The sequence below is a fragment of the Eumetopias jubatus genome, unplaced genomic scaffold (genome assembly GCF_037043125.1).
Source record: "Eumetopias jubatus isolate StellerSeaLion01/CBP00866 unplaced genomic scaffold, mEumJub1_p1.0 scaffold_17, whole genome shotgun sequence".
NCBI lineage: Eukaryota > Metazoa > Chordata > Mammalia > Carnivora > Otariidae > Eumetopias > Eumetopias jubatus.
The window spans coordinates 71308211-71321207 of record NW_028274823.1 but is presented as its reverse complement, the minus strand read 5'-3'; the positions used below and the strand labels follow the sequence as shown (position 1 = coordinate 71321207).

At 47.0% G+C, this 12997-nt stretch overlaps 1 protein-coding gene across 1 annotated transcript in view; it reads right to left on the bottom strand.

Annotated features, from left to right (window-relative positions):
* GALNT2 (polypeptide N-acetylgalactosaminyltransferase 2) overlaps positions 1–12997 on the bottom strand; it is a 179051-nt gene that overhangs the window by 34346 nt on the left and 131708 nt on the right. The window lies entirely within an intron of this gene.

The following is a 12997-nucleotide window of genomic DNA, read 5'->3' as shown; positions in this document are numbered from 1 at the left end:
AGAGCGCAAGCAGCCCGCCCGGCTGGGGTGGACCTTCTCGGACGAACTGGTTATCTGCAGAAGGGACCGGCACATTCTGAGAGAAAGTGACAACGGGACATAAGGAAACAGAAAAACACAACCGGAGTTACATTTTAAAAGATGATTTCGGCGAAAAGTAACATATTGAGAACATCTTTCTAACGCTGAAGAAAAAAAAAGCATGTTTTAAAACAGTGAAGTCCAATTTATTCTCACATGCAGATACACCTCTAGAGATGTGCTTTTCACAATTCACAGTGGTTATTTCTGGGGGGTGGGGCCAACTGTGTGTTGATGCTCTTTTCTCATTTCTGCAGCACACGTGGGGCTTCTGGGAATCTTGGCAAAGCTGTATTTGGAACCTGGCTCTGTCCCACCGACCACCCCCACCCCCCACCCCAAGGCAGCAGGGACACACATCTGTCACCCTGCAAGGCTGGGGCAGGGTGTGGGCCCGTGGGAACCTGAGCCCGCCCGCTCTCACCTTTCATTTTAAGGAGTACTGAAAGAACCCAGGGACTGCCTCTGAACAAAGTCGATCTGGGGCGAAGGGGGGGGCAGTGTGGAGAAACTATGGGGGTCAACACAAGGCACTTCTCACGTCTGTTCTCCACAAACAGACACAAGACTGCGAGGACAAGGAATGGCTCTTTTCAAAAATAGGACTCGGCCAGCTCGAGGTTGAAGACGCTAAAGTATCCCACACTAGAGGCAGAAATGACCCATTAAGGTAGACCCAGCTCAGTAGAAACCATCATAAGGGAGCCTCCAAGGCAGGCCCCGTCGACCTGGAGGACACGCAAGCATGGAGGTGATGGTTCCAGACACAGAGCAATACATCTGGGGCGGGCTTGCAGCCTGTTAGGACCGCGAGGCAACCATCAACTTGGGGTTTCAGTACATTTAGAGAGTTTCCCCCAAAATGGTGGTACCATGGACACCCGCTTGAAAAAAGGCTGGGGAGACAGTAAAGCCTCTTTGCCCTGAGAGAAACCGTTCTGGAACAGTCTTTTTATACCCAAGGTCCAAAGAGTGAAAGATTTTTGCTGGGAGCCTGCAGCAGGGTAGGGACCTGTCCGTGGGCGCCCACCACGAGGTCCGTCCCTGCTGGCCTCTGTGATCTGCAGACTGTCCCTGCACTTCATGCAGTGAAGCATACTGCCACCCGCACGGAAGCCGCTGGAAACCTTCCATGGTGCCAATCCACTTTAAAAACCTTGTTCTACCTGTTAGCTCTTAACGCCATTTATCGCGGCTGTGAGGGATCGGCTTCCAAAATTAAAGGCCTCTATCTTAAATGGCAAATCAGTGGGAAAAGAAGACAGATTTCTTAAAGTCATCGCTGGAGCTCAGCCACAGCTAAAAGCATTTAAGCAGTTAAGGACTCAAGTGGCCGAGCGAGCAGCTCACGGACAATGGCCAGCAATTCCACACGAACGGGGACATCTGAAAGGAAAATGGCCCACAGACACTAATTTTCCCTCCTGACTGGGAAAATGACTTCAGAGAAGCAAATTTCGAAAAGGAGCGAGAAAAGCAGTGCAATTAAGAAGTAATTAATTCAGAATCACAAAACGGACTTCTTTTTACTTATTCTGGTTATCTGGATAGGCTGACTTTCACTAACACGAGAAAACTACATAATCTAACCGTCACTGTCGTCCGGGGGACAAAAACACATTCTGGAATTAATATGGTACCTCATTATGGCTCCCGACAGCCGAGTCTCTAATGACAAGTAGACGGATAGGCTAGTTTTGCTGTTACTCCTTTTCTTTCAATTTTAAGAATTAGCCAATTGTTGGATTAAGGAAGGGTGTGCAAGGTTCAGTTGTAAACAAATTCCCGAAGACAGTCCTTCCCCGGGACTCAATCCGTAATGCTAACGAGCAGCATCGGAAGAGCGATACCCTCCGCAGTGAGGGGCCCCCCAGGCCAGTGGGGGGCAGCGCGGCCACGGACAGATTCAACCAGGGAAGCACTTTTCCTCCTCGAATCATCGTCCACTTAACCAATCCAATCATGCCCTATTCTCCCGGCTTCCTCTTCTCTTCGGGAAGCCTCGTTCTCCACGAGCACGGGCGAAGTCTCAAGGGGCCCCTGGAAATGTTTTTTTTTTCCAGAACACAAAGGGCTGCTGCAGCCACATCATTTTACGGAAAACTCCTCTGCATATTCATAAGGCACCAAGTTTTGCTAGGGCTTGGCAGTCAGGAGGCATGCCATTTTTAAGAGGCATCACATTTTTAAGGCAAAGAGGGATAACGAGCAAAAACTGAGAACTATCTTACACCCCGTGAGCTAAGAGTGTATGTGTGTACGGACGTGTGTGGATTCAGATCCGAACTCCTCACTCAGAGCCAAGAGAAGGGGGAGGGGGGAGTGCAGAATTTCTTTAAAAAGAAACAGAATAAATCTTGCATTTAAAGACTCCTATCCGTGCCACCCAGTCTTCACTACTGTAGAGTGAGTGAAAGAAGGCCCGATAGAGCAGCTCATCGGGGGACTTGGCTGCCGGGGGCACGTTCCTACTGGAGCTTTCTTGGGGAGCGGAGGACGAACCACAGCGTCCTTCAGGTCCGTGGCGGGACGGGTCTGCAGCCGACGCGAACTGGAAGCTGTGGGATGCCCGGGACGCAAGACAGGGCTCTGGGCCACAAGCTGGCCTGAGTCTCCATGGGTCTGGTAGCAGAGCGGTCATTCTGGTAACGTCCTACCCAGTAAAACGCAGACTTGAAAAACTGGACACAAAGGTTTTCTTTTTTAAGTCTTGAGTTTAGTTTTAAAATTGCTCTGCGACCACACGGCTATCAATAACTGAACTCTTGAGTGGCTGGAATGGAAAAAACGGCTGATCTCAACCACTATGTGCTCCCGAGCCCTTCTGAAGAACGAACTTGTCTCTGGGGCAGAGTCATTCTGATGTGGGGGTTATATTTGGGGTTGATCATCAAGTTGATCAAAGAACCCAAAGCACCTCTTCAGATGCATCCCCAAATGCGCTGGGAAGCTAGGGGCTCTGTTTAAGAATGCAGGAGTTGAATAATGTATGTCTTCCTACTCCACCCCCAGCATGCCACGGCTCACCACCATCCTGGCTGGCCTAGTATTTCCGCAAAGGGCCCGTGGTAGACTTGGTTACCGACTGTGGCATCTGCGAACGTGGCTCTCATAATCTTGCACGGTTACCGGAAAAATCAAATAAAAATGTACGAAAAAGCACCTTTGAAAATGGGAAAGGCCACTATAATTATAAGTCAGGGGTGTAATACGCATTTGGTAGTTGTGCATGATCAGTGCCTGTCATTGGCACGTGGTGGTTAGCATGGAGTTTTCTCCAGGAACTTGGAGTTGAGGCCGATGTGACGGGCATGAGAGAGACTAATGCACACGACGATCTGGGGGACGACCGCATGGTCACTCGGGGGAGGAAGGGTTCCGAGGTCCGCGAGAAGAGCTCAGTGGATGGAAGGGTGGGGGATGGAGAAGCAGGCTTCGATAAAAGAGAGTTCCAGAGCATCTACAATGTGCAGAGCAAGGCCACGCTTAGTGAGACGGGCATAACGGCCAAACGGAGGGGCACAGGAATGAAGAAACACTGGGTGAATATGCTCCGTCTCCCTGAAATGCCCATTCAACTCAGATTTTGTAAGGAAAATACCAAGCACGTTGGCTGACTAGTAATTAATTTAGTCATTAAATTAGTAATTAAGCATTACTCTATGTCAGCATAAAGACTGGCTTCTATGATGGAAGAGATGGCAAATATACACACCCGAAAAGGTAAAAAGGCAACGTTTCAAACCATGTCAAGCCCACGTTGGCATTTTCTGGTCTCCCAGCCTCAGAGATGCTCAGCCCCTCCGTGAAGCCCGCGGGGTGCTTCCAGCCAGTCCCGAAAGAGGGATGTGTAGACCCCACGACCCTGAGCATAACACGCAGCCTGTATCCTGATTACAAGCTGGAATCCTGCGTTGGAGGAAATCTTCTGGCCACGGGAACCTTGGATGTTAGTTTCTGCAGCAGACACTTCTCACCACGTGCCCCCGAGTCACCCTCCAGCCATGTCTCTGCTTCCCGGGGAGCAGCTCAAGGGGGAAACACCCCACCCCCAGGCTCAGGCGAGGCTGAGTGGGTGCTGTCCTATGTATTGTTCTTTACAAATTACTAAATTGGCATTCTGGGTTCATTCAATCTGTGAATTCCGTTTTTGAGTCTGCCCCTGAGAAACAAATCTAGCTTTGGTTTGCTGGCAATGAAACAAAGCAAAGCATGCGGGGGTGGGGGGGGGTGGGGGAAGCAAATAAACAAGCAAAAAGCAAAAGTTTCTGGGTTTGCAAAGATAAGGGTCAAACCTTGGACCACGCTACACCCACCATGGTGAAGAGTTTCCCATGGCTTCTTGGGGAGAGCTGCTTTTGCCCAGGCAACCTCTACCCCATCGCCATCGGTGTGTGTATGCACGAGGAAGATGTCATACCCACAACCTAGAGAGCATTACACAAGCAGCCATACACCCTCCACTCACTTTTATCAAGTCTTAATATTTTACGGGGCACCTCGGGGGGCTCAGTCAACTGAGTGTCCTGATTTCAGCTCAGATCATGATCTCAGGGTCATGGGATCGAGCCCCGCGTCGGGCTCCACACTCAGCACGGTCTGCTTGAGATTCTCTCCCTCCCCCTCCCTCGGCCCCTCCCCCTCTCTCATGAATAAATAAATTAAAAAAAAAACCTAATTTTACAACAGGGGCACATGACAGGTGGTAGTTTAGTCCCTTGTGTCCTTCTCACCTCAAACCCTACCTTCACCAGGTAACCACCATCCTGAATCTGGTACTTCATTATCCCTATGTATGTTTTCAATAAACTACACATGTCCCTATTCATAAAAAAATATATAGTATTGTTCTGTGTGTATTTGAAATTTATATGGGTGACACTGCACGGCGACTTGCTTTTTGCACCTTTCGGGAATACGCCTGTTTTAATCCACATTGCTCTATTTACTTCACGTTCACTGCTGACTAGCTAGCTGCCTACAGAAGGCAAACAGCACATTCCGTCCCTTTTCTGTGGATTGTTTTTTTTTTTTTTTTTTTAAGATTTTATTTATTTATTTGACAGAGAGAGAGAGAGCAAGAGAGGGAACACAAGTAGGGGGAGTGGGAGAGGGAGAGGCAGGCTTCCCGCGGAGCAGGGAGCCCGATGCAGGGCTCGATCCCAGGACCCTGGGATCTGGGATCGTGACCTGAGCTGAAGGCAGACGCTTAACGACTGAGCCACCCAGGCGCCCCTTTTCTGTGGATTGTTAACTTGTCTGTTAGGAATAATGCAGCAGTGGACACTGTCTTTTTACATGCTTGAGAAAGCTTCTCTGCATTATCTACCCACGAGTGGGGACTGCTAGTAGTAGATTATGTCCCTCTTCAACTGAGCCTGAGACAGTCGAACTGTGCTGTAACATGGCTGTTAGCAGTTTCACTCCCACCCACAAGGTCAAGTTCATATTGCTCCATGGTCTCACCACCCCTTGGTACTGTCACAGTGTTTTAATTTTGTCAGGCAGACTGGTAAGAAATGGCTGCTTAGGATTCTGATTTTTATTTCCCTAGTTACCAGAGGCCACACATCTTTCCATATGTTTATAAGCTGACTGGAGTGTTTCTTCTGTTGACTGCCTGCTCATATTTTCGGTCTACTTTTTGATTAGATTTTTACTTCACCATTACTCGATGACAGCAATTTGTATATTCTGGACATTATCCTTTGTCTGCCAGATGCACTGTAAAAATCTTTTCCAAGTCTGTGGCAGATCCTTTAGTTTTGTGTGTGATGTCTTCTGTCAAATGTACGTTTTAAGTTTGCTTTTCAAACTGTGGCCCTGGGGTCATGTTCTCATGACCCAAGGTCACTGATATATTCTCGTAGATTTTCTTCCAGATGTTTTAACTTTTACAAATACTTTTAACATTCACGTTCTCCACCTACCCATAGATACTCTCATGAATGGGAGGGCTGTCATCTCATTTTTCCTACGTGGATGATCCGTTGTCTGAGCACCACTTAATAGCTCATTACTTCCTCCTGGATTCGTAATGTCGCTGCTGTCACACTGCATTTTTTTTTTTAAGATTTTATTTATTTATTTGACACACAGAGATAGAGGGAGAGAGCACAAGCAGGGGGAGCGGCAGGCAGAGGGAGAAGCAGGCTTCCTGCATGAGCAGGGAGCCCGATGTGGGGCTCGATCCCAGGACCCTGGGATCATGACCTGAGCCAAAGGCAGCGGCTTAACCAACTGAGCCACCCAGGCGCCCCCACACTGCATTTTTTATATGCAGAGTTCTGTTTCTGGTTCCACTTCCGTTCTGTTCATCTATTCGTGTAACCCTGCATTCACACCACACTGCCTTAACTGGAAGTAAGTCCTCACATCCGACAAGGGAGGTTGCCTACGATGTGTTGTTCTTCAAGGCTTTTATTGGCTATTTGGGGCTATGTGCTTTTCCTTTTGATTTTAAAGATCAGTTCTTTTAAGTTTCATGAGAAAAAGCACCGTATGACACTGTACTGAATTCCCACATTAATTTGAAGAGAATTGGTATCTTTAGAATATCGACTGCGGTTTTTTTGGGTCCTTCAATTACGGTTTTTTGTTCGCTTTTGTTTTGTTTTGATTTTTAGGTAATGTCTACACCCAACGTGGGGCTTGAACTCAGGATCCCAAGATGAAGAGTCACAGGCTCCACTGAGGGAGGCAGCCAGGCACCCCCTTCAGTTATGTTTTGTATTTTTCTAATCTTCTCCAGAAAAGTTGTGCGCATCTTATGTTGCATTTATTCCTAACCATGTTCTGCTTGCTCTAAAGAGTGGGGTCTGTTGTCCTGTCTCCTAACAGGCCAGTCCTACTGCTTGTCTCTGCAGATGGACACTGTGCCGCAGCCTCACGGGGCTCCCTTCTTTGTTCTGACAGTCTGTAGGTTCTCCTGGATTTTCCGCTAATCAAGTCATCCACACTTTGTCCTTTTCTTTCCATTTCTTACCTATATTATGGTTCTTGTCTTAATAAGGCGCTGGTGATGGCCTGCGGTATAAAATGCGGTTTAAAAAAATGGGGTAGAGAACGTGCCTGCCTCCATCCCATCTTTGATGTCCATGTGATTAGATTTTCATCATTAAGCATAATGTTTGCAGCGGATCTTTTATTGATACCTTTAATTGGGTTAAGGAAATTCCCTTGCAAGTGCTAAATTTTGCTGATTTTTTCCCTTTCCATTTATTAAGTTGGTCATATAGCTTTTCTTCTTTATTTTTAAAAAGGTTTTATTTATTTATTTGAGAGAGAGAGAGAACGAGTGCATGCATGCAACTGGGGGGGAGAGGCAGAGGGAGAGAGAGAATCCCAAGCAGGCTCCACACTGAGCATGGAGTCCAATGCGGGGCTCGATCTCATGACCCCTAAGATCATGACCTGAGCTGAAACCAAGAGTTGGATGCTTAACTAACACAGTCACCCAGGAGATCCTAGCTTTTCTTTAATCCATTGAGAAGGTAAATTGTATCAATACAGTGTCTTTGCTCAGTCATTCTTGTAGTCCTAAAATAAACTCTAACTGGCTATGTTTTTTTGTTTTTTTTTAAATAGAGCTGTATTAGATTTGTGAGGATTTGGTTGAGATCTTTTGACTCTATAACCATAACCGTGACTGGTCTCCAAGTTTCTGTTCTTATGCTTTCCTTTTCCAATTTCATAGCAAGGTACTCCTGCCCTCATGAAGCAAACGGGGTAGCTTTCCCTCTTTTTCTGTTCTTTAAACTGGCCTGTGTTTTACGTAAACCCACTTGAGCTTTGTCCATGTGGGGAAGGCAAACTTTTTATTGCTGTAACATCCTTTCGTGGCTTGTATTTATTCATATTTTTTATTTCTTGAGTGATTCTGGTAATTTCCACGTTCCTAAAAAACTATTCTATATAATTCTGTCATGTCTATTTGCATGTAAGTGTACTTACCCTGTTGTATTTTCCCACCTTCTTGAGTCACAGAGTGGGCCTGGGTTACCCTATGGAACAAACAGGTGGCTTCAAATCCAACCAAATTCTATAGGACGGAGAAACAAAAGCAGTTCTGTCCTCAACCAGGAGAAGGGTGGGATGAAATGGGGAGAAGTGGCCTGAGGTGTAATGATTCACTTTTTAACTCCAGGGAAGAGCGATGTGGCCGGTCTCCATCCTATGCCAAAGTACACACCGCGGGCCGGGCCCCGGGGAGACAGAGCTGCCGAAGGAGCCCTGGGGCTGCGTGCCCCGCCGTCTCTAGCACACCCAGCACCTGACAGTGTGCCAGACTCCACGCACACCTGTCGGCCAGGTGAGACCAACCGGGAGAAGCTGTGTGAGGGTCAAGCTCAGACGGTGAGGCCGGGACGTTTCAAAACCTCGAGATAGATTCAAGTGGATTGTCTCACGTCCCAGCCCGTTTGCTCACTGTCTGTTCAGAGGAAGGCTCTGAACAGCAGGTGACCCCAAAGAGGCCCTGAACGCACATTTGTCCCCTCGCGCTCCCCCACAGAGACCACTTCCATGGTTTCCATTTCAATGGGGAAAAAAGAGCGGGTCTGTTGTTTGTGTGTGTTCCGGCAGCCTGACACAGCCGTCCCCATGGGAGCTGCCGATTCCCACATAAGCTGTCCAGCCAGGGCACCCACCAGGCACATACTCTTCATTCAGGATACCAATGTCCTTTGGGGGCGGGGCCTGGACTCCCGATCGCCATGAAGTCTGGACAGTTAGTGTCAGACTCTCAGAAGGGCTATGAAAATGCAGATGCCTTGGCCCATCCCCCGGGGTAGGTCTGAGTGATGCCTGAGAATCTAATTTTAGAAGCTCCCCTTTTCCCCAGGTGAAGCTGAAGCAGGTTGTTCTTAGGCCTCATTTTAAGAAACTTGGCAGAAGACTGACGGACACTGGTCCTCTACTAGGGAGCTGTAATTAGACTCATCTGAGGAGCTCTGGAATTATACACCCAATTCTGATATGGACCACAGAGCACAGAGGTTAAAAACCACTTCTCTAGAAGATTTTGGTTTCCCATTCCCCGTCCACCTCAAGCTAAGTCCCAGTGTCCAACACGTAAGGACCCCGCCTGTGCTGTATTCCTCACACCCTCCCATGGCTGTGAAGCCCGATACTTCGAGTCAAGTCTGAGGCCTTTGGAATAAGGCCCCAACACCCAGGGCCCCGTGGAAGAAGATCTAGCCCACCCGTGAAGTCTGGACTCACTACAGGAGGTGGGAGGTACTTGAAACAGGCTGGCCCTCTACCTTCAGAGCATGAAAAGCATTTACAGGCCAGAATGGGTGGGATGCCTCTCGGGCACTTCCTCTCGGGCCACCCACAGATAATCAGCCTCCCATGGCCAAGTTCACCATGCGTTTTGCTGTGGAGTTCTAGGAAGGCTGGACAGACCCTGGTGTAGAGTGGGTGTTGGAAATGGAAAAGAAGGCAAAACTGAAAGGAAAAAAAGAAAAAAAAAAGAAGCAAGCTAACTAGTTGTCATATAGTGTTCATTTAATTAAAACAGCAGTGATCATGGCACTATATTCCACCTAATCAACTAATTTCTGATCAGTCCTAATGGCTAGGGAGCTTATTCCACAGAGGTCTCTTAAGGCGGAAGAGAACCAAATCCTCAGACATTCCAAAACCTCTAAAGGACCCATCTGAAATTAAGCTTCTTAAAAATCTAGTTGGCAGGTGATGGGAATAAGCCCCATTAATCACCATGGGTTTGTCTTGCTTTGAAATTATTAGTCTAAAAGAGCTCTCTCGAATACTGCCGGTTCTTGTATCCTGAACCGCGTACGGAACGGGGCATGGCCTAAAACAGCATGCTTATCCTTGCTGTGACACGAGAAACTCGAGCCGGCCTAATTCACCATTCCCCACACTTGCTGGGAAGTCCTCTGATGCCCCTGGAAAGCCAGGGGTCCCAGAGGAGAAAGCACACACATGCCCTGGGGGCGGGGGGCAACGCACGAACACACACTCTTCACTCACAGAACACCCCAGGCCCAGGATCCGAGGTGTCCTCCTCCCAAGGCGGGAAAGCGTTAGGCTTCCCCGTGGGGCCCGCAGCAAGCACGTCTGATGGGATAAAACTGTTCTTTCATTCAAAGGCCATCAACTGCCCTTTACTGCCTCTGGCTTTACGTGCACTAAATTTTAACTGAACGCTTTTTCAGGAGTCAAGAGCTATTGGAAGTTGTGAAAACTACAGCCCTGGATGAAGCCATCTGAGCTTCTGTCATCTGCTCCTGCTCGCCGTTTGCGTGGAGTCCGTGCAGAGACGGAGAGCACAGGACTGCCCACTTTCCTTCCTCCCGATGCCAGGGAAAAAGCTGTCCTCTCTGGAGGGAAGCCCACGCTGCGCATCAGACAATAAGAACCATATGTCCCATTTCTTGCCCCTTGCCTGCCCCCTGGGACACGAGGCACCAACTGTCCCGCTCAGCGACACCAACTCTGCTTCCAAGTTGCCAAGGATTGAGTTTTTATGGTCACTGCTCTGAGCAGAGATGTGCTTCTAATTTATCTGCTCCCTGCTGTCCCAAAGAAGCTAATCTTTAAGAGTATCTCTCTTAGGGATTGATCAGGCAGTGGGCTTTCTTTTCTGCTCCGTATCTTTCTCTTTCGGCCGTGGCCTCAAAATAATGGAGTCTGGGTGGCCACTGAGCAGCAGTTCTGACTTTTTCGAACTTGGTAGAAGAAAGCTATGTGCCATCAAGGATGATGTTTGGAGGGACCACTCTTTTCAAAGATATAGTTAGTTGCTCTGTGTTGTTGACTGTCGGACACAGATCAACTTCCCATATAACGATACGATGACTAGTCATTGAAGGTTGCAGCGGATCCATTCCCTCACACAGATGACGGCAAACAGCTCGTTATGTCCCTGGACAAGTTTAACAGGGGTGCCTGGGTGGCTCAGTGGGTGAAGCGTCTGCCTTCGGCTCAGGTCATGATCCTGGAGTCCTGGGATCGAGCCCCCTGTAGGGCTCCCTGCTCAGCAGGGAGTCTGCTTCTCCCTCTGCCCCTCCCCCTGCTTGTGCATGCCTGCTCTCTCTCTCACTCTCAAATAAATAAAATCTTAAAACAACAAAAGCGTAAGAATATAACCCTGAAGTAGAAGATTCACTATTTTAACTGCCCCTGTGGCCCCAGCCTATCACTATTCCATACAGAGAACCAAACACCCCATGTTTGTCTTGGCATGGTGTGTGCACATTTTTTCCAACCAAGGTCAGGGTAATTTGTTTGGTTCCCTAATCCTTGCTCATGTCAAATGTAACAGCAATGTCTGGAATCTTGGGAAAACACACCAACTTCTAGTTGATGACAGAATGGCATATTATGGTAAAGAATGATAAGGCCGTCTGACATATCTGGACACTGACAGTTATTACGTTTTATGTTCAGTCCTTCCGATCCTACGATTCTGTGGGATGCCTCTAGGCACACCTCAAGGAGCGTACGTCCTTTTCGGTATTGCAAAAATCACCCTCTCTTGCTCCTTTCTGACAGATTTTGTTTTGGGTGAACTGCCAAGCCCCTGAGGTAAGTCCTGACTGCCACAAGAGAAACTCATTTTCCCAGCCTCGGTCACAGCCACAAAGAGCCATGACTTCGTTCTGGCCCAGGGATTATAAGAGAAGTCTGCTGGGCAGACTTCCAGAAAAGCCACTGAAGAAAAGAGCATTTCTGACCCCTTTACTTCCTGTCTTCAAAGTGATCGTGATGCATGGAGCTATGGCAGCCTTTTTACAACCAGAAGGGAAACAAAAAATGCTGACTACAGCGGCAGGGACATCAGTTCTCAGCCAGCTGAAGGAGCCCTAGGGGTCGCCTCCAGACTTCCTGTTAAATAATTTAATAAAATGTCTTTTTGCTTAAAGTATCGTAACAGACACAACACAATAAATGAACCCGATCAGAATACTAAACAGAAAACCATGAAACAACATAGAAGAGTTTCAAAAAAAGACACGCCACAGGAATTCTGTGCATTGTGAATTTACCATTCGTGTACGTAGGGAGTGGAAAGTAATTCTTAGGGTAAGCAAGCTCACGGAGCATTTCAGTTATCTGAGCTGCGTGAAAATACATTTGAAGATCTCCTCTAAGGATAAATAAATTAAAAAAAAATAAAACCAAGACTCAACTTATGGCATGGTACGGTAGGATGCATGAAAACTACTTCAGCAACACAAACAGGCTTGTGTAATATATGGTGGTGCAAATGAAACACTGCTTAAAAAAATCATTATATAAAATATAATAAAATGATTATATAAAATAACTTCAACAATGATCTGTGTCAAATTCCAGGTAAATCAACAAAACCAGAAAGTGAGTGGGAGAAAGTAAAAGCATATTAATTCGTCACCTGGAAAGATATACGGTTTTATTCTTGGCATTAAACCAACACTCCTTTAATTTCAGTGTTTTTGTTGAACTTTTATAAACATGGAAAGGTGCAACTAGTTGACGCCCATGTTAGGAAACAAACTTTCTTAGCCACAAGAGGGAAAAACAACTGACAAAACCAAAGACCAGCAAAGTAAAACACATGTTTTCCACGTGAGAGAGGAAAGAAAATGGTGAGAAAAGCAGGCATGAAAAAAACAGGATGACATAAAAAAACCAGAGAACAGATCCACCATGAAAATGGCAGAGCGTTCTATTACACTTCGCACCACCAGGCTGGCCTAAAAATAAAAATACAGTACTGGTTGCCTACAAAAGACAAACCTTAATCAAAATGACACCAACAATGCAAAAAGAAAACTAACCGAAGACAACAATATATCAAGAATAAGCAGAATCGAGTAGGAGATTAACATAATAAAAAGTAGAACACATGGCAAAACAGAAAAACATCAGATGCAATGCCAGAGGGTAATTTTATGTTGATAAA